This window comes from Herpailurus yagouaroundi, unplaced genomic scaffold (assembly GCF_014898765.1).
Source record: "Herpailurus yagouaroundi ecotype Mexico unplaced genomic scaffold, PumYag 160, whole genome shotgun sequence".
Taxonomy (NCBI): domain Eukaryota; kingdom Metazoa; phylum Chordata; class Mammalia; order Carnivora; family Felidae; genus Herpailurus; species Herpailurus yagouaroundi.
In genome coordinates this window covers 46,874,377-46,898,150 of record NW_024412401.1, presented here as the reverse complement: position 1 = coordinate 46,898,150, position 23,774 = coordinate 46,874,377, and the positions used below count along the sequence as shown (strand labels likewise).

General features: G+C 53.4%; 1 long non-coding RNA gene across 1 annotated transcript; it reads right to left on the bottom strand.

Moving 5' to 3' along the window:
• Positions 1-5,240: 5,240 nt before the first annotated feature.
• LOC121034969 (uncharacterized) lies at positions 5,241-10,731 on the bottom strand. Its single transcript, XR_005792701.1, has 4 exons — positions 9,942-10,731; positions 8,887-9,002; positions 7,467-7,715; positions 5,241-5,451 (listed from the first exon to the last, which is right to left on the bottom strand). It is a non-coding gene; the product is annotated as an uncharacterized LOC121034969 (long non-coding RNA).
• Positions 10,732-23,774: the final 13,043 nt, after the last annotated feature.

Genomic DNA, 23,774 nt, shown 5'->3' with positions numbered 1-23,774 from the left:
TTATTTATTTTTATTTTTGAGAGAAAGAGAGAGAAAGAGAGCAAGCAGGGCAGGGGCGGAAAGAGAGAGATACACAGAATCCAAAGCATGCTCCAGGCTCTGAGCTGTCAGTGCAGAGCCGGACGCGGGGCTGGAATTCACGAACTGTGAGATCACGACCTGACCTGAAGTCAGACACGTCACCACCTGAGCCACCCAGGTGCCCCTTGATTATCAGTTTTAGATTGAATTTACTGCATTTTCTACTTTAACAAATAAGAGTTTCCTTCCCATATGATCCCCTTCCCTGCTTCTCCTGGTAACATCTTCCTTATATGATCAGATCATAGTTTTGGGTTAGATAAATATTCACAGTTTATTTTGTGACAATGTAAATGTTATTGATAGCCCAGCCACGGAGAGTACTATGGTTGCATTTACTTTCTTGTACATGTTTCTGTTGCTCCTGGAGTTATTCATCGTCCTGGTTTTTGCTTGCTTGGTTTCAGGGTGTCCATCCCGATTAACCCCAAACTCTCTACCAGGAGATGCGATCATCACACAACCCTCAGCTTCCTCTTTTTCTCAGAGATATACACCAGCAGTCTCCTTTAGCACTTTTACAAAGTTGTGCTGCGTGGGATTAAAAAAGAATTTTAAGGGTGCTTGGGTGGCTTAGTGCATTGAGTGTCTAACTCTTGATTTCAACTCAGGTATGGCCCCAGGGTCATGGGATCGAGCCCTGCATTGGGTTCATAGCAGAACGTGGAGACTGTTTGGTATTTTCTCTCTCTCCCTCTGACCCTCACCTGCTCTCTCTTTCTCTCTCTCTCTCTCTCTAAAATAAAAACAAAATAATTTTAAGATACTTCAAATTAAGGAAAAGATGCAACAATGATGCCAAGAACTCCAAACGCCCACCCACGTTTCACCAGTTGCCCCATGATATGACTTATAGAAAGTGAACCAACCCAGCGTCCTTTCCTCCATCCTGCCTTGGGTTTCACACTCTTGATGTTTTAAAGATAACAGGGTGGTCATTTTGCAGAACGTTGCTCGGTTTGGGTTTGTGTTTCCTGGTAATTATGCCAGGATTGTGCATTTCAGGGCAGGGCTCCACAGGAGAGACACTGTGCTATCTCACTGCCCCGTCAGGTGCCACTCAATGTCACCTTGTTCCCACTGGTGGTATTAACTTCAATCAATTCACCATCTGACCCGGTTTCTCCATTGCCGAGGGCTTGTGTTATTTTTGTATGAACAAGCTTCTGGGTGGGGATACTTTAGCACTATGTAAACATAGCACTCCTGGGTCGCCTGGGTGGCTCAGTCGGTTGAGCACCTGACTGCGGCTCAGGTCATGATCTTGTGGTTCGTGAGTCTGAGCCCCACGTCAGGCTCTGTGCTGACAGATCAGAGCCTGAAGCCCGCTTCAGATTTTGTCTCCCTCTCTCTCTGTCCCTCCCCTGCTCACACTTTGTCTGTCTGTCTCTCTCTCTCAAAAATAAATTTGAAACATTTTAAAAATTGAAAAAAGAACCCCACTCCTTATTTCACTTAGGCCCCTAGGTTTAGCTTTCCTTGTGGTCACTTACTTGAAATCATCATCACGATCATAGCTGCCAAGAGGTGATTTTTCTTCTTCCTTTATTGTTTGGTTATTTTCTTGTAAGGAAAAGCCTTCTCTTCTGCACATTTGTTCACTTGTTTGTTCACAGCCGTGTGGATTCGTGGATTCCTATTTTGTTTGATGGGCTATGCTCTATTGCTCATTTGTTTTGATATTTGAATTATATGAGGTTTGGTCCCAGCTGGTTCTTGTGCCCTTTCAACCTGTCCCTTTGATCTCCGGGCACTCCTTCACTTTCTGACACCAGGCGCATCTTGTACTACTCTGGCCCCGCCTCAGAGCCAGCCATTCCTCCAAAGAGCTTGATTTCTGTCTAGGGGGAGGACGGTATTTGGAAAACAAGCTCTTGGTGCTCAGTGTGCTTGTTACTGGAATGTTGCTTCTCCCAGACCTTTTTGGTGAACAAGCTGGAGAAAAACACATGCACACACATGTGGGCATACACACACACACACACACACACACACACACATATGCATACGCATGCACACACGTGTGCAGCCCACACCTGCACATATACACACACACACACACATATGCACACACACACACACACACAAACACACACTTTAAAGGACACATTCTTGCTAACAGCTCCAATTCCAATCCAACACCACAGGGTTCTTCAGTGTCCTCCTTTCCACATTCACGCCTCCCTTGTCAGCGAGAAACCTGCCTCCTTTAACCTGCGGTGGTTGATTCATCTGCTCCATCCCCTGTCTATACCCGTCCTCTGACCCTCCAGGCTGTGGTCCCACCCGATTTTAACTCTGGCCTCACCAGGGCCACCAGCACCTGCCCGGTGACTTTCAATGGGATATGCTGAGAAAGGAAGGCAGGCAGGAGGAAGAAAGAAAGAGAAAAATAGGCCGACAGGCATGGGATGGTTTTTATAGCTTTAGCAGATTGCAGGGATTTATAGGAATGTTCACATTGTCTCTACCCCACCTCCCCGATGGAAAGAACTAGAACAAAGACTCAGGGGAGAATGGGCCGCACCCCAGGCTGCGCGGCAAATCCCAGAGATGGAGGGATCTGAGGGCCCCAGACCCTGGCTTCTGGTGGCCCTTTGAAGGCCTTGCCAATTCATCTCCTGCACATTGTTAAAGAAACAAATTTTAAGTCAGGCTAAGTGTGGCTAGCCCCAAGAATTGGTGATATGGCAAACCAATTCTCTGCTGAATTAACTCAGTCTAGGTGGGGGGTTGGGGGGCGAAAGGTGGTCGCTCCTCACGCACTCTCGGGTCCCCCCCCCCTTTCATCCAGAGTGCTTCTGTTCATCTGTGTTTAAACTATGGGGCCTCACTATGATCTTCTTAGGTTTAGAAAGAAGATTGAGCCTGGATGCAAGCTCCACTGGGCCTCCAGCTTGCTGTGTGACCCTGGGCAGGCTCCCTGCCTTCCCTGGGCCTCAGCTTCCCCTTTGGGAAAGGAGAGGTTGGGTTATAAGTTTTGTGCATCTCTGCCTTGGCGTGTGGCACACACAGCTGGGGACCAGTGGAGTCCTCTTTGGCCATCCGTTCCCAGGGCAAAGGAGCCACCTTTCTTCCCATCCTCCTCCCCCCCCCTCCCCTCCCAGGAATAGGGTGGCTGGCTGGGCCTGGGCTTGTGGCCAAGGGGAAGCGCAGACAATAAGCCAGAGTCACCCTGACTGCCTGGGGCAGGTTGTGCAACTTCCGCCAGCAAATAAGACTTTGGCCCCAGGACTTTGAGCTCTGGGCAGCCCGCTCCCCTCCCCCAGGCCACCCAGCTTAGGGGACAAGGCTGGGGGAGTGGCCAGGGTGCTTTCGGAGTCCCAGGGGCAACCAGACGGCTCTGGGTTCATGAAGAGGGTCTCAGCAAGAGGGGTCGGCCCACATGCTGTGGGAGCCGGAGGAGGAAGCCGGCCAAGGGGAGGCTCTGTGTGAGGGTGTGTGTGTGCATGTGTGTGTGGGCAGCAGCTCCTGTGGGCTGGGGGGAGGCCTTGCATGTGACGCGGTGATCCCCATGGTCACAGTCGTCAGGGGAGTTATACTAGAATGGTGGGCCCGACTGGGTGCACGGGAGTAAACGCACCAGTCTGCATGTGTTTGAGGGCGCCTTGGTGAGCCGATGTACGCACGTGTTAGCTGTGGTGTGCGTGCACGTTGTGGGACATATGCTGCAGATTACATACATGTGAGATGACGCACACCGTCGTGATCCCACGGGGCCACGTGAGGGCTGCGTGGCTCTGAGTGTGTACTGATGAGTGCGCATGTGAGCGTGGATCCATGTATGTGTGCACGTGTGGGTGGTCGTGTCTGCCCGTTAGGGGTACACATGTGTGCGTGTGCTTATGCATGTGTTAAGTGCCCGGTTGCTGAGCCCATGGTCTCTGGGGGGGGGGGGGGTGATGGTTTGTAGACATGTGTGGCCTCTGGGGCACGTGTGTGCGTAGGAAGTCTGGACGATCATGCGAGTGCTCGCGTAGGACACATGTCCCCGGGGTCTTGGTCCAGCTCCTCACCTGCTTCACCCCACCCCCTCCCACCAACCTGCCAAGGATGCTGTGTGCTTCCAGTACGTCTGCATTCCGACCCCCAATTTCCCTACCTGTACCACGGAGGGCGAGGTTGGACTAGAGCTATCAGGCTCCTCCTTACTTTGAGGGGGTTTGTGTAATCACCCCAAGGAACACGCACAACATGAGGGCGTCGAGAGCCCAGGAATCCTGGGATTTACCTTGGCCCCTGGGTGAGGGGAAGGAGGCCTCAAAGGAATAGGTGAGGCCAAGGGCCAGGAGCCTGGGATGGGGCACTCCCAGAAAGAGCCTGAGGGGACCTGCTGGAGCTACGATTCTGACCAGGCCCTGCTGTGGCCTAGAGGCAGGGGACTGCCTGGAGTGACCTCTACCCCGGACTCTGGAAAGGAAGAAGGGAGTAGGGGGATCACGGCCAGGGGACCTCTGTGAGCAGCCCCCAATAGGAGCCTCAGGGGGCACTGGTTGGGAGGCAGGACTACACCCCTCCACTCACTCAAAAGAGTCTGGCCTGGCTTCTTTGCTCCTTGAGGAGCGGGGCCCTGGGTGGCTGTCCTTTCACGGAGAAAGCCTTCATTCCCCTCAGAGCTTTGGCCCGAGTTTTAAAATTCAAGGCTTTGGCCTGAGTCCCAGGGAGGATCCTGAAGCTGGAGGAAAAGTTACACTTGCTGATACACAGGTCTGTCCAGGCTCTCTGCAGGGGTGGCAGGATGGGGTGCTCTTTGCCTCCTTCACTGTTTTCTTTTCTACCCCGGCTCCCAGCCAGTCCTCCCAGCCTTCGTGCAGACGAGCCTTTGTGCAGGGCAACAAAGAGGAAGCATCGCAGCATCCTGGCACACTCCGTCTGTCACACAAAGGGCAGGGGTACCACTAGAGAGTTCTGTTTGCTGGGAGCAGGTTCACTGCAAAGAGCTCAAGGGAGCTAGAGTCCTGTCCAGTCCTGGTGTGGCACGCCTGCCGGGCTCGGACCCTGACCCCAACCACCCAGGACAGGGACCCTGGGCTTGGACAAGAGGGAGGAGATTCCATGGGAAGGAAAGTCCTAGAGGTCTTCTGCAAAAGTCAGGTCCAGTGGGAGACAAAAAAAAAAAAAAACAAAACAGAAACCACTCTAGGTATTTTGAACAGGGGAAATTTAATACGGGGGATTGATTCCACAGGCGAGGAAAGAGCTGAAAAGTCCTACAGCAAATGGGAAGGCAGTCTAGCTAGGGCATGAGCTACTACCACTCCAGGCTGGAGCAGCACAGGGAGGAGATGATGATTCCGCCCAGGGGTGGCTGAATCATGGCGGGGATCGCCATGGGGCTGAGCCACAGGAGAATGGGTGGTTCTGAGGGAGCTGAAGACAAGGAGGCAGCAGTCAGCGCTGGAACCCTGGCTTCCCCCACCCTCCAGTCCCGTCCCAGCACTTCCCATTGGCCCGGCCTCGCAAGGAGCCTGGGAAAAGCAGGCTGCGGGAGACGGGCAGTCGCGAGCGAGCGCAGACGGACAATGCCCAGTACTTCCCCATGTTGCACTCTGCAGGGGCTGGGAACTCGGGAAAAGCAAAGACATAATTGGCACTGTCCCCGAGACTGGGGATATGACTAAGTTTTGATAAGAGTTCGATGGGCTTCGTGCACGCACACACACGCGCACACACACACACCTGCCCTGGGCCGCATGCCCCCTGAACGTTGGATTCACGCTGTCCCCACCAGAGCCCAATGAACTCAGGACAAGGCCCTCACACCAAAGTCGAGGACACTGAGGCTTTCGGAAGGGAAGTGGCTTCTCTCGGGCGCCACGGCTGGAAAACGGCCGAGCCCGGGCTCACACCCACGTCAGTGTGACTCCAGGGACCCAGGGCCTAGGAGGAAAGTGGTAAGTCTGCCGTCCGGTACTATTGTTGGGAGCAGATGCTGACAGACAACCAGCCTGGGTTGGAGGCACTGGGTAAAAATCTCAGGAGGAGAGAGGCGTTGAACCGGGTGAGACGGGCTGAGGAGAGAGCCACGGATGGCCGATTGGGGAGCATCGCGTGAGTGGCAAAGAGCAGGACTTGGGGACCCAACAGGATGGGTCAGATCTGCCCTGCCACATACCAGTTGTGTGACTGGATCTCTGTGCCTCGGTTTCCTCATCGGCAAAATGGGCATAATAGTGATAGTCCCTGCTCCACAGGGCTGTGTGAGAACTGAAAGTTGGAGAAGTGTTTGCTCCTATTATGTGTTATTCTTATTTCTGTTTTATAGGTGAGGAAATTGAGGCTCTGAGAGGTAAATCAGATGGCACCACTAGGAAGTAGAATATGACTCAAGTCTGTGCTGAGTCTGTGTCACCCTCTCCCACCCCTTCCTTCCCTGCCTGGTCCCCCAGACTGCTTGCTCACCCTGTGAGCACAACCCATCCCCGCCGTGATGTGAAGTGCCCTTCTCCTCGTGTCTCCCTCTGATCAGTCACCTCCTCCCGTTGGCCTCCAGGCTTGGAGGTGCCACCAGCTTCCCGCTGTCGCTCATCTGTGGGTAGCAGCACTATCCCCCCACTGGGTTTCTTCTAACCTTCTTGCCAGTCCCTGTATTGGCTTCCTTCTGTTAGAAACCTAGTGTTTCAAGAGCGCCGGGATGGTTCAGTCGGTTAAGCGTCTGACTTCGGCTCAGGTCATGATCTCACAGGTCGTGAGTTCGAGTCCTGCTTCAGGCTCTGTGCTGACAGCTCAGAGCCTGGAGCCTGCTTCGGATTCTGTGTCTCCCTCTCTCCCTGCTCCTCCCCTGCTCACGCTCTGTCTCTCAAAAGTAAGTAAATGTTGAAAATAATTTAGAAACCGAGTGTTTTGGTTTTCCTGCAGAGACCCTGCCTGGTACAGTAGTCGCTGTTTGTTGCGGTTTCCTTGGACCAGGGACGCTTCTAGGTGCCTTTCAGAGGCTAATGTCCAGGTTAGGGACCCTCACCACTTGACGGAAGAGGAAGCAGGGCAAAGGAGAGAGGAAGCCGTGTGCCTGCGGTCACGAAGCTAGTGAGAGGCAGGACTGGGGCCCTGAGGCAGGAGGTTGAGATCCAGAGCCCACGGCCTGCCCACCTCCCCGCCTGCCAGTGGCCACCCTAACTGCTAGGTGACTGCCTAGGTCACCTCTGTGACCTCCTGTCTGGCTGCTCTGCCCCACGCCAGCCCTCAGAGACACGACTGTGGATAGTATCTCTGCACGTCCTCTCCCGCTAAAGACCACCAGGGTCTGCAGGTGATTTCACGTCCTTCACGTTCGGTGGCCTCCTAGCTCTCCCTCCTTGTGGTGGCACCCTTTCCTGCCAGGCTCTTCTCCCCGCCCCGTGCCACACCCGGCAGGCCCCTCCAGGCCAGGACCCTCGATGACTCACCCACGCAGGGCTTTCACTTCCTCCTCGGATGAGGCTCTTGACCTGCTGCAGCTGCAGAAAGGAGGTGCCTCCTTGGAGGCTTGAAGGCCAGGAGGACGAGTCATGGGCCCTGTTGAGAGCTCAGGGCCCAGGCCCGAGGGGCTGGAGGGCTGTCTCTGCAGAGGGCAAGGTGGCAGGAGGGCTCCTGGGGCTCCCTGTCTGGTGCCAGGCTGGGCGAACTGTCTCCAAATGACCAGTCTTCTACACAGGCTGGCACACAGGGAGATTGTTCTAAGAACGTTTAAGCTGGAATTATGCCTCTCATCGTTACTGATGGCATTCAGTATACCCATAAGCAGAAAGCCCAGTACCGTAGGGAAGCCTTGGAAATACTTCTGGGATCTCTTCACACAGTTTACCAAAAATGTTTACACAGAAATACTTCCTCATTACAACCTGGCTTCCTCTCTCCCTTTAAAGCACTCTCTAACTCCCAGCTGCTCCAAGGAGTGGGGAAGGGCAAGGCTGAAAAGTAAGCCTCCTCGGTGCAGGTGCGTCCTACAACTTCCGGGGCCCCCATTCCTATCCTGGTTAAATGACCCTGCTGTGGAGTCAGACCTCCATTACACTCCTGGTCATTTTCTGACCGTGTGACCTTAAGGAAGATGGTCATCTTCTCTGAGCCTTGGTTTACTCATCTGTAAAATGCAGCTATTGATAACAACTACAGCATCGTGTTTCTGTAAGAATTCGATGAGCTCAGCCAGGCAGAGCACCCGGCACATTGTCAACATTGAAACGCTCGGTAAATGCCAGCTGTCACAACAAATACTCCTGTTTACAATGAGGGTCTACGGGCGCCCGATCCCGTCTGTGCTCGCGTGTTTGGGCCTATGTCTGTCTACGGGGTGGTCAGGGAAGGCTTCCCAGAAGAGGTGACACTGGCCTTGTGTCTTACAGGAGAAAGTGGGGGAAAGGGTAAGGCCAGATGCCGTTAGAGTGTGGGGAGTGCGTTGGGGCAGGAGAAGGGACCAGGCCAAGAGTGGCCTGGAGGGAAGGCCTGAGCTCCTGGGGCCTCCACGCTGCAGCCTGGCTGGAACCGACTGTTGGATCTGGGTGGGTGGGGGCTGCCCCAGCTCGGTCTCTGAAATGCTGGCGGCTCTCACCCTTCTGCCCCCTCCCGTTTCTGGGCCTCCACTTCCTTCCCCTGCACAGACCACAGAGGCGTTTCAGAGGAAGCTGCTACTTATTTTAGCAGTGATCCCTGGACACCCCCACCCGCAGCTGCCCCTGCCCCTCTGGGCCCCTGAAGAGGCACCAGGCTATTCTTCTGAGTCACAGCCCAAAGCACTTATGGGTGAGGGTCAGGTCCCACCCCTTCCCCGCTGCAAACTGGGCACTGGAAGACATGGGTTCAAGCCCCGCTCTGACGCTAACTTACTGGACGATGTCCCGGTCCCTTTATCTTCCAAGCCCCAGGTCCCCATCGGGGCTCTGGGACCTGCGACGGGGCGGGCACTGACTTCTGGGCAGAAAGGGGGTGGGGCTGGATATGCCCTGGAAGAAGCAGAGAGAGGGTCTCAGGCAGATCAGGTTTGGGGAGCCAGAGCTTATATTTTGGGGGTCTGTCTTTAAGAAAAACAGAATCACAGGGGCGCCTGGGTGGCTCAGTTAAGTGTCCGACCTCGGCTCAGGTCATGATCTCACGGCTCGTGGGTTCAAGCCCCGCCGTTGGGGTCTGTGCTGACAGCTCAGAGCCTGGAGCTTACTTTGGATTCTGTGCGTGTGTGTGTCTCTCTCTCTCTCTCTCTCTCTCTCTGCCCTTCTCCGCTCACATTCTCTCTCTCTCTCTTAAATTTACATAAACATCAAAAAAATTAAAAAAGAAAGAAAAACAGAATCACAAACACAGATTTGCTTATGAAAGTGAATTTCTATTTAGTGAGGAGAAGCCCCGAAGTTTGTTGTTTTTTTTTTTTCAGCGTCCTGCAAATCTGCCTTTGGAAAGGCTCCTCCAAATCCTCAGGAGACAGTGGGGAGGGAAACTGAGGCAGAGAGCGAGGACGTCACAGGCTCTGCACAGCCACACAGCTGGGGAGTGGAAGGCTAGCCTTTGAACCCAGATTTGTCAAAAATCAATACCCACATTTTACCCCCTACCCTCAGCAGCCCCTCGTAGCGCCACTGAGGTGAGGAGGGCATTAGGGAGGAAGGATGAGAGACTGACAGACTGACAGACTGACAGCCAGGGCAGGGCAGTGCTGGAGAGAACACAGGACTGTGGTCAAGCAGACTCTGACCCAAGTCCCAGCTCTGCCCCTTTCTAGCCATGTGACTTTTCTGGAGTCTCTGTGTCCTCACGTGTAAAATGGGGTGACAGAAGAGCAGTTGTGGGTCCTGCACAAGGCAGTTCTATTTCTGTCTTCACCTGGATCTCGTAAGTTCAGCCTGAACCACACTGATAATGCCAATGGCTAAAGCTTGTCTAGCGCTCACCTTGTACCAGGCGTGGCTCCGAATACAGCGACTGAACTTCACAACAGCATGATGAGGTAGGTGCCGTGATCACTCCCATGTTCCAGATGAGGAAACTGAGGCCCTGAATCCATACCAGGCTCTGGGCTGGGCGCCAGGCATGCAGTTGTGACACGGGGATGGTCTTTGTTCCTCAGGACCCCAGAACTCCAGAAGGATGCTGGTAAGTGTAACATTTGGGATCTAAGGGAAGTCTCGGGGGAGCAGAAGGGAAGGAGACGTTCCTTGGGACCAGAGGCTTCGTGCAGGACCTGGCATTTGAGCAGAGCCCTATGGATTCCTAAAGGAGTTTTCCACATTGATCATAGTGGGGGGGCATTGCGGGCAGAGGGAACAGCACACGCAAAGTCAAGAGGCAGAAGGATGTTGGTGGGGAGGGGACAGGAAGCAGGAGCTTGTGGATCTGGGGGGAGTTTGTGGGCCAGGAGCAGTGCGGAGGAGGCTGAAGAATTAGCTCCCTGGTTTCTGGTTTTCTTCTTGGGTTCCAGCCCCCGAGCGGCAGCTTCAGTCCCGCGGGACAAGTGTCTGCGAGGGGCAGCCCTGTGTGTGTGCAGGGCAAGTGTAGGACATAGAGTCTCAGTCGGGGGGCAGTCCCTGACATCAGTCTTTGGGTTGGGAAAGCCCGTGGCAATGACCCTTTGCTGCCTTCCCTCCTGTTCTTCTAGCTTTGACAATTCAGAAGCCTTCGCCGGTGAAATGAAGCAGGAGAAGATGTGGTCCTTAGGGTCACCCCACTGACCAGCTCCTCTCTCCCCAGCTCACTGACCCCTTGTCCACCCTCATGTCCAGCCATGAGTCCACACGTGCAATGTTTACCCGGAGCGGATGCTGTTCGTGCATTGCCCCTATTCCCTCGTTCTGAGGTCCCCTGCTCCGTAATGAGCACTGCAAAGGGGGATACCCCCTATCCCGTCCCCAGCCGTCATGTCTCCACTTCCCTGCCTGGAACTTTCTCTGGCACCGCAGGAGCCAACTTCCCACAGGGTACCCAGAAACGCCAGGGCCGGAATGTCCACGGGGGCAGCCTTGACCCAGTGATGGATGGTGGCCAGCGACCAAACACTCCAGCCTACCGGTCACTGGGTAGGACGGCTCTAGGCACACTGCTCACAGTCGCTCAGTGGACCCCCAGGGGGGCCGAGCTCCAGGTGCCCACTGGGTAGCCTGCTCCCTTTTCCCCCTTATTGGCTTTTCCCTCTTCCCCGTCACACTTTCCCACTCACCCCTCCTTCCCTAGATTAGCGCCTCCCGGAGAAGCCACGTGCTCCCATCGTCTGCCCCATGTCCCCCCACCCCGCTCACCTGCTCTCGCGCTTGTCCAGACAGCAAATGTGCACGGTACCCACTCTGCCGGACCCTCGTGAGATAAGGGAGGCACAGCCCTGCCCTCGAGAGCCCGCTAACTTGTGTAGATGGACACGGGCTCCTGGGGGCCACGACCTGTCCGCCAGGTGGGCTGGGACAAGAGGAGGGTAAGTGCTGAGCTAAGCCACTTCCTCATCCAGTCATGGGTCCCCACCCTTGGCTCTCTCCTGTGTGTAACTTTCCAAGGAAGCTTCCGGCAGCCTGGGCTGTGCGCGGCAGGCAGGCAGGAAGAACAATAGTTAACATTTGTGCTCGCCGCACTCGAGCTGCTCCACACATATTAAGCCCATTCATCTTCCCATCCGCCCTGGGACGGATACTCTTAATCTGAACTCCATTTTGCAGATGGGGAAAGTGAGGGACCAAGAGGCTCCCCCAAAGTGGTACAGGTAAGAAGTAGAGATTTTGGTCCAGGCAGCATGACCTCGAGAGCCTGTGGTTCGGCTTCTGTGCTCTACTCTTTGCGGAAGGAGGGAAGGCAGGACGGGTGCCGGTTTGATGCAGAAGGGAGGATTCAAATGCACGTGAGGGCCTGGGCAGAGAAGGCAGGTCAGCACCCCCCAAAAATGCCTGGGACCCCCCCCCCACTTCCACACCAGTGTGCTTTAGCATGAATGCCACGTACACGCAAAGACAAGTCTACACAAAAGTGTGTGTTTCGCTAAATGCTGCCGTAGCCACCGAAGTGTGTAAATACGTGCACGCCCTCCGCACCCAGAGGCTTGTTCACACACGCGTGCATGCATCTTGGCATCCAGAGGCCACCACACACACACACACACACACACACACACACACGTTTGCGCGTGTGCACAGACATCGGCACGCGTGCACATCCACACACATCGGCACACGCGAATACAAATTAGCGGTCGCTTCGAATTCTTTGCTTAAAGAAAACTTGTGACTGTATTAAAAATGTAGGACACATTGGCCAAATAATTAAAGCGAGGAGCGAGGCAGTGGGACTTCTCACCACTCTCTCGGGGCCGCCTGCGCTGGGCTGTGCTCAGCGTGGCTCCGTCCTATATATTTGAGGAAGAGGCACTTTATTACAGTAATTTATCACCCCCATAAATGTGGCTCCTCTGTAACGCGGAATAATTTGGGAAGAAATATGTGTTAAAAATTAAAAATGCAGTCGGCATGCGCCCCGGCGGGTCTGCAGGGAGACATCGCTGCACCTCCGGTAACCGCCCGTGTAGCTCTAATACCTACAACTTCCATTATTTAAAGTGTGATTATATTTTTCCTGCTTGGAGCTTTGTCAGCTATAAATAAAAGATAAGGGTGAATTGTTGCGGGGCCTAGTAAGCACTTCCATTATTGGTACTTAAGGGGGCTTGGGGATGGAGGGAACGGGCAGGGGTGGGGAGGGATGGGAGGCCACCCGGGGGGTACCGCCTGGGTCTGGAAGGCGAGTTGTGGGCATGCGTGGGCCCAGTCCTTTCTCTGGTTGAGTTTTCCACCGGGTCCAGAGCGACGTGACCCCACGAACCTGGGTTCTGTTGTCCACCGCGGACCACGGTGAAAGCCATCCACAGAGGTTGCCGCCTGCTGTGGCTCCCCACGTGCCGACCCGCTCCTGTTCTCCCCAGGGACCCCACGCCCATGGGACACCCAGGGGAGAAGGATGTCACCCATTTGAAGGGAAAGGGATTTATCCACTTGAACGTGTTCGTTTTTTCGCAACCAAGAGTTGTTGCTTTGAGGTGAGTCCAGACCGTGGCTGTGGGACAAAAAGGATTCACGAGAGGGTGTACGTGTGGGGGATGCCTTTATTAGCCAAAGCAGGTCCTTGGCCTCTGAGCCAGAGAGCTGGTCCAATTAAACAGAGAGTAACACGCCTCTAACAACAATCAGATGGGAAAACAAATGTGTTTGTTTTGTCACAAGGAGAAAAGGAGCAAAACAAAGCTAAATGAAAAAGAAAAAACTGGAAATCATCTCCTTGTCCCGTTTCCCCAAGTCTTGCACGTTTCTCTAAAGCTTTCTCACTTCCCTGAGCCTCTGTTTGCTCGTCTGGAAATTGGGGATGACAGCACCCATCTATCTCCAGGGTTATGGTGGCAATTAAATAAGGTAACATCTGTACAGCATTGGGACCGGCTGTCGCCATACCCCAGTTAGAGCTCCAGCCGTCACACTCTTTGGTATTTACCAAAACGATTTGAAAACTTCGGTCCACACAAAACTTTATAGCAGCTTTATTCATGACGGCCCAAACCTGGAAGCAACCAAGATATCCTTCAGTAAGGGAAACGGGTAATCAAACTGTCGCCTAACCAGACAGCAGACTATTACTCGCAGATTAAAGGAAATGAGCTACAGGAATGGGACATTATTGTCTTATGGGTATGGAGTTTCATCTTGGGAAAGTGAAAACAGTTCTGGAGGCACTGGGGAGGCTTGCACAACACTGTGACTGTGCTTACGGCCACTGACCCGTACACTTAAAAAGAGTTCAAATGAAAACGTTTAATGCTACATATATATTTTTAAAAAATTTTAGCATTTATTTATTTTTGAGACAGAGAGAGAGAGAGACAGAGCGTGAGTGGGGGAGGGGCAGAGAGAGAGGCAGACACAGAATCAGAAGCAGGCTCCAGGCTCCGAGCTGTCAGCACAGAGCCCGACGCCCGACGGACCACGAGATCGTGACCTGAGCCGAAGTTGGACACTCAACTGACTGAGCCACCTAGGCGCCCGTTATGTTATTTATATTTTACCACACACACAAAAAAAAAAAAAAAAAAGAAAAGAAAAGAAAAAAGAAATGGGCTGTCAGGCTATGAAAAGACCTGGAGGAATCTTAAATGTATGTTGCTAAATGGAAGAAGCCAGTCTGCAAAGGCTACATGCTATATGATTTCGGCTGTAGGACATTCTGGAAAAGGCAAAATGGCGGAGACAGTTTGGGATGGGGAGGAGAGGGAGGGTTGAAGAGCCTAAGTTCAGACGATTTGGGGGCAGTGTCACGGTACTGCATGATTCTGTAGTGAGAGATGCACGTCATTACACATTTGCCAAAACCTGTAGGGTGCACAACACAAGGGGTGAGCCCCTACATAAACTACAGACTTCAGTTGATAATAATAATGCATTGATACTGGCTCATCAGTGGTGGCAAATGTACCACAGTGAGGTTAATATCAGGGGAAGTGGATGGGGGGATTATAGGAGAACTCTGTGTACTTCCTGCTCCGTCTTAAACCCCAAATGGCTCTGAAAATCGAAATCTAAATATTTAAAATTCAAATGAAAAATAGGGGCGCCCAGATGGCTCAGTCGCTTAGGTCTCCAACTCTTGATGTTGGCTCAGGTTATGATCTCGAAGACGTGAGATGGAGCCCCGTGTCCAGTTCCATGTCGGGCGCTTGGGATTCTCTCTCTCTCTCTCTCTCTCTCTCTTTCTACCCCTCCCCCACTCCTGCTTGCGTTCTCTCTCTCTCAAAATAAATAAATTAACTTAAAAGAATAAAATTCAAATAAAAAATAAAAACTTAGGATTAAGGGGCACCTGGGTGGCTCAGTTGTTTGAACGTCAGACTTCAACTCGGGTCACGGTCTCACAATTTGTGAGTTTGAGCCCCACATCGGGCTGAATGCTGTCAGCTCGGAGCCTGGAGCCTGCTTCGGATTCTGTGTCTCCCTCTCTCTCTGCTCCTCCCCTGCTCCCACTCGTGCTCTCTTTCTCTCAAAAATAAAATAGAACCTTAAAGCAAACAAGCAACAACAACAAAAAACCCTGAACACTTAAGATTAAACTTAAAGCTCTAAAAATTAATTTTAGTAATTGGACAGAAGTCATTTTCTCAGTTCTCAACACCATGGAAAGCAGCCTGGAAGCCATCTTAGCAATCATTCCGCCCGGTGACTTCCAAACGCTTTGTTTCTTTTTCCATCCCAACATTTACAGGGCCCCCCAATACACTTACAAAGCCTACCGTGACCAGAGCACGTTGGATGGGAGCAGCAAACAGGTTTGGACTGGCTCAAGCCACATCCTGCCTGCTGGGACTCCCTGACAGTAACTGTCCACAAGCCCTCGAGTTGGCCTGCGTCAGCCAGGCCAGATCAGGGGAATTCGTCTGAGCTCCACAAACGGAAGCAGCTGATTCAGACCCTTTGGAGCTGGTCCTGGCTGGTTGCATTTGTCCTAAACCAGCTCAAACCACTTGCAATTGGCTGAAATTAGCCCCCAACCTAGAGCCAAGGGGTATGCCCCCAAAAGGAGCCCCAAAGGGAAGAGAAGCTGAGATTCCACTTGGGGTGATCAAACAGGAGTCTGGGCGCAGGTCAGGCTGGATCAGACCTGTCGGGACTGATGAGCCCATTGCTGCTGAGGCCGGAGGGAGAGGCTCTGGTGGACACAGCGTTCCTCGCCTCGCTCCCCAGCCCCTGGAGCACCTCCCTGGGTGAGTGGCTCTGAGGAACAGAGGCCGGTTGGGTTGGGCTGGGGAGAAGATCAGGCAGGTGAGGAGGAGGAAGAGACTCTTCTGAGAAGATGGGGGGGAGAGGAGGTGCAGTAGGGCCCAAGGGAAGGCTTTGTAAAGAAGCAAGACCCTGGAGCTGATCTGTGCGCGGATGGGCATGGACTGGCAGGGAGGGAGGTGCTGCTGATGGAAGGGAAAGGGAGATAATGAAGGGTTCCAGTCCTTGAAAAGGTGAGAAGCAACAGGACCGGGGGCACAAGTGGCAAGATCAGCCTCTGAGAGGAGAAGGGTCGCAGCCTTTAGGTGTCAGGAGGGAGGCAGCAAAGACCAAGGCAGATACAATAGGTCCACGGGATGGGGCGGGGGAGACTAGGGTGGCAGTCACATCTCGTGGCACCTGTTCTTTCAATGACATTTGGGACAAGGTCACCTACTGAGAGCGAGGTGGGTGGCAAGGGGGTGGCGAGTTTGAAAGGAGAGAAGATAGGGCATGGTCACCCCAGAGAAGCAAAACACAGGGGGCTCTGGGGGGCAGCTTGAAGGGCCCATTGGAGGGCTGTGGTCACGAATTTAGAGCGAAACCCGGCAGCTCGGGGTGTGAATTTCTCCTACAATATTCACTGACATGCAATAGCACAGGTCTCCAGAGTACCCAGTAATGCGATGGTTGGGCTGAATAAGACCAGAAATGCCAGGAGGGAACCACTGGATGGAACCAATGGCAAATGGCAAGGGAGCCAATCGAATGGATGGCAGTCCCCACAAGAATCCCAGAACCACGAGAGGGGTGGTGCTTGAGCAGTGAGGCAAGTGTCGGTGTGGGGTGTTTATAGAGTGGGAAACTGAGGCCAGGCTGGAGAGGAGACTTATCCGAGGTCACACCGTTATCTGTGGCTGCGGAAGAAACTTCCGGTTTTTAATCACGTCTTACATCATTCACTCGTTTAATCGCTAAATTCCCGTTGAGTGCCAACTATGGGCTAGATGCTCTCCACACTGAGGCCAAAAGATCTGATTCCCACTCTCAAATGACTCACTGGATGTAAATATGAAATTAAGTCATCATTTTCTTAATGTAGTACGTCTATCACTAAATAGTAACATGCACATTGTTAAACAAAACCCAGCACCGTTATGGCTTGTGTGGAGCTTGACGTTTAGTGACTTACTAGCGGGATGTTGGGCCAGGATCTTGGCTTCCTATCTTTGTGTCTCAGTTTCCTCATCTGTAAAATGGGGATCTTAATAGTAGTCACCCCACCAGTGGAGATGGAATGAGTTAATAGTATATAAAGGGCTTCAACATAGTATGCTCTCAGTAATGTAGCTATTTTTGCTCTGTGGTAATTTGAATACACGTATATCCTAGATTCTCAAAAGACCTGTTGCGGCAGCCATTGTGGATGTTGAACCCATATCCCCTGTGCACTCTCTTTTCCCAGACGTGGTGATGGTGTCCGACACAAGCCTGAGCCTTTCCTCTTGAACCCGGTGCAGAGTTGGTGGACGTGGGCCAGAGGCACTGAGTGGTTAACACCTCCAGGAGCACCCTTTAGCCAAGGGAGCGTGGGAATGGGACACCCTTAGGTGTGCCCCTTGGGTCAGACATTTCTTGGGCATGTTCTATTCTGCCAGTCCCCAGTGAGTCTGAGGCTCAGCTGCCCACAGTGGGCATCTGTTCATTAATACACACATTATCGGCCTTCCTTCTCTGTGTCCCTTCCCCATTCTTTACTGCTATTTCTGGGGATCAGCTTTAATTTTTTTTTAATGTTTATTCATTTTTGAGAGAAAGAGAGAGAGAGAGAGGGAGAGGCAGAGAGAGACACACACACAGAACTTGAAGACAGCTCCAGGCTCCACACTGTCAGCACAGAGCTCGATGTGGGGCTCAAACCCACAAACCATGAGATCATGACCTGAGCCGAAGTCCGACACTTGACTGACTAAGCTACCAAGGCTCCCCTGGGGATCAGCTTTAAAACAAGCTAGCTGCTTTACTCCATCCTTGTCTCAGATCTGCTCCTGAGCTCAACCAAAGACAGTTGTGATACAAATGGTCCTAGGAAGTAGACTCTCGGGATGGGCCCCTGGGACTGAATCACTCACCGGCCAGTTGGCACCAAGGACCACATTGCTGGTAGGGGCAGAGTGGTTCCAGCCCCTGGTGTGCAGATTCTCTCACCTGACTGGGTTAGGAAGAGGTGCGGGTGGGAGAGAATGCCCTGGTTTATCTCGCGGCCCTAGCATCTGAGAGGAGGGGAGCCGGGGCGGGGGGGGGGGGGGGCGCTGGTAACTCAGGACTGCAGAGTTGTTTAGGTGAGGTTAACTGCCGTGAAAGCCCTGAAGGAGGAAAGTGTTGGTCAGCCTTCTATCAACCTAGGACCCAGTGCGAAAGCCAGAAGCCTGGGCGCTCAACTAGACCTTTCATTCCCAAAGCTGGAGGGCAGACTGTGCCGAAAATCAGACCCAAGATCTGAACCGGAGGAGTAGAGAAGGCACGCGGGAGGCTAAATTCTCAGCCCGGTGGGCCTTCTGTGTTGAAGTCAGCGAGCTGATAGAGAGAAGTGGGGGCCGTGAGACCTCGGATGGGAATGTTCGTGTGGATATGCTTGACAAACCTGAGCCTTGGGGCTGGGAGAAGCGGCCCCTCCTCTTTGCTAGAGCTTCCCGTGGGTGAGACACAATGCCGAGGCCTCACCTGCACCTGCGCTGGACGGTGTGGGCCCCTCCACAACACCCCCGCCCCGGCTCCTCCTTCTTGTGGTCCACACCAATAACTAGGTCTCAGCGTGGCCTGAGGGGGTTGGGATTGTCTCTTTAGGAGGAGGAAACGGACTCTACCAAAAGAACTGCCAGACCTGGCTGATGCGTAGTGGTGGGAACCAGGAGAACACCCCCAGGAGTGGGTCCTGAAGGTCCTGTACCAGGGCAGCGAGGCTGTAAGGCTGGACGGGGAGATGACTGATACGGGAGCACTCTCCCGTGACTCAGCGCATGAGCCCATCTCCTGGTGCCGCCGGGATGGCTTCCAACGGCTTAGATACGAAGTCAGTCCACAGTACGTGAGATGGAGATGATAAAACTGTGGTGGCAGAGCACCAAGGGGGGACCAAAAGGCTCCGAGAGGTGGACTTATCACAATGGGCATAGTACGACATAAGACCAGCGAATTCACCAATGTGCTATGCTGGGCGTACCGAGGCAACGCGTGGAGTGCTGGCCTAAGTCCATCTCGCAGCGGGCCTCGTGGGTCCGCAGACCCACCCGTGGTCATTTCCCCAGTGCCTGCGTGGGGCATTGGCTTGGACACGCTCAACAGCTGGCAGAGCCCTCAGTGTGGTTCCTTACCCTGTGGTGTAAAAGGCCTCCTCATAGGGAACGTGGAGTGGAGGCCCCTAAAACTGTCCCCACCCCAGCCAAGATAGTAAATCAGAGCCATACCACATTCTGGGAGGCTAGCCGAGATTAGAGCCGCTCTCAAGGACGTAAAGAATGCGGGAGTGCTGGTTCCTATCAGATCCCCCTTTTGTTCGGGCGTACAGCCCCTGTAAAACCTGAAGGATCACAGGAGATGATGGGGAATTAGCACAATCTCAACTACGTGCGGGAGCCTCAATCTCACTGCCTGCCGATCGCGTCGCCTCGGGCACTTAGTAAGCGCCTACTGATCTGCGGAATGTTACCTTCCACCCCCACGGGACACACGGGAGGGGCAGAAGCACTTCAGAGTCACCTGGGGCAGAGGGCAGTGCGCATTCAGTGTCTTACCCTTGCTCTCCCTGTCACCGAGGTTATGGGAACTCTCCTGCTCTGTCACCACAGAATCCGAAGGGATCCTGATCATCTGAACCGGGCTCGCTTGGCGCCTGCGTCAGCCTAACTAAGTGGAATCCACGTTTCCCAGAATTCCGTTTCCTGCATCTCTGGGGTAGCTCGGGTCGCGAGAAGGACGGTTGGAGAGGTTTAGCTAAGATGGGACTGAAGCCACGGACATGTTCATTTCACGCCTGGAAGGTGATGGCTCAGCGTGAGACGCTGCTGCGACCCCGTCTGTGGTCACTTAGCTGCTGACTTATGTTGTCAGGGGGTAGCAGCCGTGTCTCCAGCTTTGCCACCTCTTGCCACCACGTGTGCCAGCCCTACTTCAGGTGCTGGGGATGTGGCAAGACAGGACACGTTCCTGCTCTTACTGAGCGCACAGTCTCTCCGAGGTCAGTGAAGGGGGTGGAAAGTGCTTCAAAAACCGGTTCTTTGCAGCAACCCTGTGCTCTTAACCCTCCTAGGATCTAAATGACCTCCCGGGACAGTATGATCCTACCGTTGGGGTTACGATGACCAAGGTCATCCCAGCCTTTCCATCTCTCCCTCTCGGTTTCTATCTTTCTCTCTCTTCTGGGTTTGCACCTTGAAAGAGAAGAGTCCGCAAAGACACCCTCTGAACCGTTAGCAGGGGTCACTTGGGAGAAGCGATTTTGGGAACGGGGTTTTCCTGCTCCTTTAACACACCATGGAGGCAGAGAAATTACATAATGTGCCGAGATCACACGGCTGGCAGTTACAGAGCAGAGCGGAGGCCTTGTCCCCCTGACTGCTTCACACATCCCAGTTCCTCCCATGACCAAAGACAGTCCTTTGCGCCTCTCATCCCTTCCGGCTCAACTCGGCCTCCAGACTTCCAACTCGGACTTTCCCCTGAAACCCCCTCGTGCCCTCACTGCCTTTGCCGAGGCTCTGCGGTAGAGGGACAGAATTAGAACTTGCCTCGTGGTGGGAGGTGGTAGCAATGGCTGCAGAAGAGAAGTGACTTTCAACTTCTAGGAATTGACTCTGACAATCAGATCGGGCAAGGGGCTGAGTCACCGGCAGGCCCCTCCGGCTGGGTTTTAATCAGGTCAGATGGTGCAGGGCGTGGGGGCGGGTGGGGGTGCAGAGGGCTCGGTTCCGCTTCCTCCCGTAGAGGCCCAGGCCCTTTCTTGCAGTTTCTGTCTCTTTGATGGGGAGGACTTGCCCGGCAGGTGTCAATCCAGGCCACCTGGGTGGGCTAAATTTAGGTCCCAAGATGTCAAAGCTGTGAGGACCCAGTGTCTTGTTTTGCAGGTGAAGAAGCTGAAATGGAGAGAGGTCAAGAGACCTGCCCCAGGCCCCACAGCTGGACTCACAGCTGGAACTCAAACCCAGGCCTCTCCAAAAGTCACAACACCAACTCCAGAATGAGTGCCCTTTCCAAACACCCACCAACCTGGGCTACCGTCCTGAGGCCAGCCCTGCCTTGGGGTTGAGGGTAGGGAATGGGGCACTGCTCTGTGTCTGAGACCAAACACTGTTTTGGGGGCAGACATCTGGCTTCTAATTCTGGTTCTGCAATTTACTGTATGACCTTAGGCAGCTTCTTCATTTCTCTTGAAAGTAGGCATCATGGATATTGTTGGAGTCAAGACACAACTGTAACCCAATTGCCTCGGACATAGTAGATAGTCAATGAACGCGAGTTCTGTTTTCTTTATGTAATGATTTCCTAAGTGACTTTGGTGGAATCCTGGGGCTCTTTGACAATATCTCAGGGGTCCTGGCTGGGTGGGACCAAACAAACGGGGGCTTGGAGCTCCCCACCCCCATCCTTCTTCCCTACCCCCACTGCCACGAATGTATGTCCCCCATGAACCAGAGTATTTCTGTCTTTATCTGTCATATGGTTTGAGTTATGCCTGAAATTTTTTAAATGAGTCTGCTACTAAAAATCTGGCCATCCTCCACGGCCTTAAGTTTGCAAACTCAGAGAGGACCTAGTGGAATCGCAGAGAAATAAGAATCACAGCGCTATTTTAACGTTCATGCATTTGGAACCTGCATTAAGGAATGTTGTGTTTGATTGTTGGTTTCCTGGGGCGGCAGGAGGCTGTGGCCACCTTGTGGGTTCCCACTCAAGTGCTATGGCCCACTTCCTTTCATGCTAATGGAACCCACATTTCAGTTGACCACCGGGTGCCCCTATGATTCACAGAACCCCTTCCCCACCACAAGGAGGGAGGAAACGTGCATTAATATGAACAAATCACAGTGGTTCCATTCTTCTTGCCAGTGATCAACTAGGGCGTGGGTGACAGGCCTGTGACAAGACTCTGCCCATGAGACAGGAGATGTTTTTGGGGGAGGAGGCTTCTGGAAAAAGATGTCCCTTTTGATGAAAAAAAAAAAAAAGCCACGTGGAGAAAAGCTGTCCCCTTCTTCTGCCTGCCCATGTAGCTGTGTGGCCACCTGACCTTCAGCACCCATCTGAGACTTGAGGGCACAGGCCCGAGGAAAAAGTGAACCCCCAAGAGCATCTGTACTAATCCCCAATTGCTACAATAATGCCACAAAACAACCATTCCCCAAACCCAGTGACTGACAATAGGCATGTGTTTGCGTGCTCACAGGTCACAGGTCAGCAGGTTCACCACGGTTCAGCTAATTTAGGCTGGGCTGGGCTGGGCCACTCTGCTTCAGGCTGTGGGTCAAGTTCCAGTCTGTTCCACATGTGTTTATTCTGGGGCCCTATGGAAGGGGCCGTAGTGAAACCAGGGACAGCTCTTCCCCCAGCAGATCACAGGAGCTCAAGGCCAAACCAACTGGCACAAGCACATTTAAGGCCTTGGCTCATGTCATGCCTGCTACATTCCAGTGACTAAAGAAAGCCACAGGCTGGGCCCAACATAGCGGGTCGGGATGTACATTCTCCCCAGGGGAAAGAAGGCCAGTAAATATTTGCTGACCAATACTACTCCAGCCTATCACAGAGGCATGCACCTGAGAATGGCCCCGTCTCCCTGCGGCTTCCTCCTCTGGGACACAGGAAATTCTGCCAGCTGAGAATGGCCAGTGGAAGGCGGGGTGCAGGGAGCGGCTGCGTGGCCTCCTAGGGAGAATTAATTGTGAGAAAACGTGGATTCTGGAGTAAGTGACGGGGCCTGAGCACAAAGCAGAGTCCCAGAGTTGAGGCAGTGCCTGGAAACTGAAAGCCCCCTAATTCCACTCTCCTAGCGAGATATGTGCTACACCCAAGGGAGAAAGGCATCGTGTGGGTTTGAACTAACAGAACAGCTTCACTGGGGTGCCTTGCTGGCTCAGTCAGCGGAGTATGTGATTCTTTTTTTTTTTTTAATGTTTATTTATTTTTTGGGAGAGAGAGTGGGAGAGGGGTGGAGACAGTGGGAAACAGGATCAGAAGCACTGACAGCACAGAGCCCGACGTGGGGCTCAAACTCACAAACCACAGGATCACAACCTGAGCCAAAGTCAGATGCTTAACCAGCTGAGCCATCCAGGCACCCCAAGCATGTGGCTCTTGATTATGGGGTTATGACTTCAAGCCCCAACTGGGTATATACAGCTTACTTAAAAAAATAAAAATCATCATCTCTTTCTCTGTGAAAGAACAACTTCATCAACTTATGCATCATATTAGGACTTAAGCACTTTTACTCCAGGGACTTCCTGACTGACCAGAGTGTTTGTCACAGACCTGGGAGCTGCCTGGGCCTCAGGCCCTGGAACCTTCGGTAAGGGTCTGAAGCCGGGCCAAGACCAAGGCAGAGTCTAGGTGGAGCAGAGGCTGGTGCGGGAGACTGAGCGCCTCAGAGGACGGCCAAGGTGCCCAGCAGGCCCTGAGAGGTCCACCACACAAACAGAGGGGCGGAGGCCAACTGAGGCAGATGCCGCCCGGTCAGATTCATGGGCCTGTGGAAGGCCCCACTGGAGGACAGCCAGAACTACCCAGGGGAAGTAGCAGGCAGGGGTTTGTGCTGGAACAGAGGTCTGGGCAAGGATGTGGGCCTGGGGGGGGCTGGGTGTGATCTCTTTGTACCCATAGGCTGGTGAGACCTGGACAGACTTATGTCTTGGGCTGACGATCCCGGGTTCAGTACCCACGTCTGCTGTGTCTCTAGATCCCCTGTGCCCAGCCCCGGGTCAGAAGAGAGTGGGCAGTGGGGAAGTCTGCTCAACGGGCAAG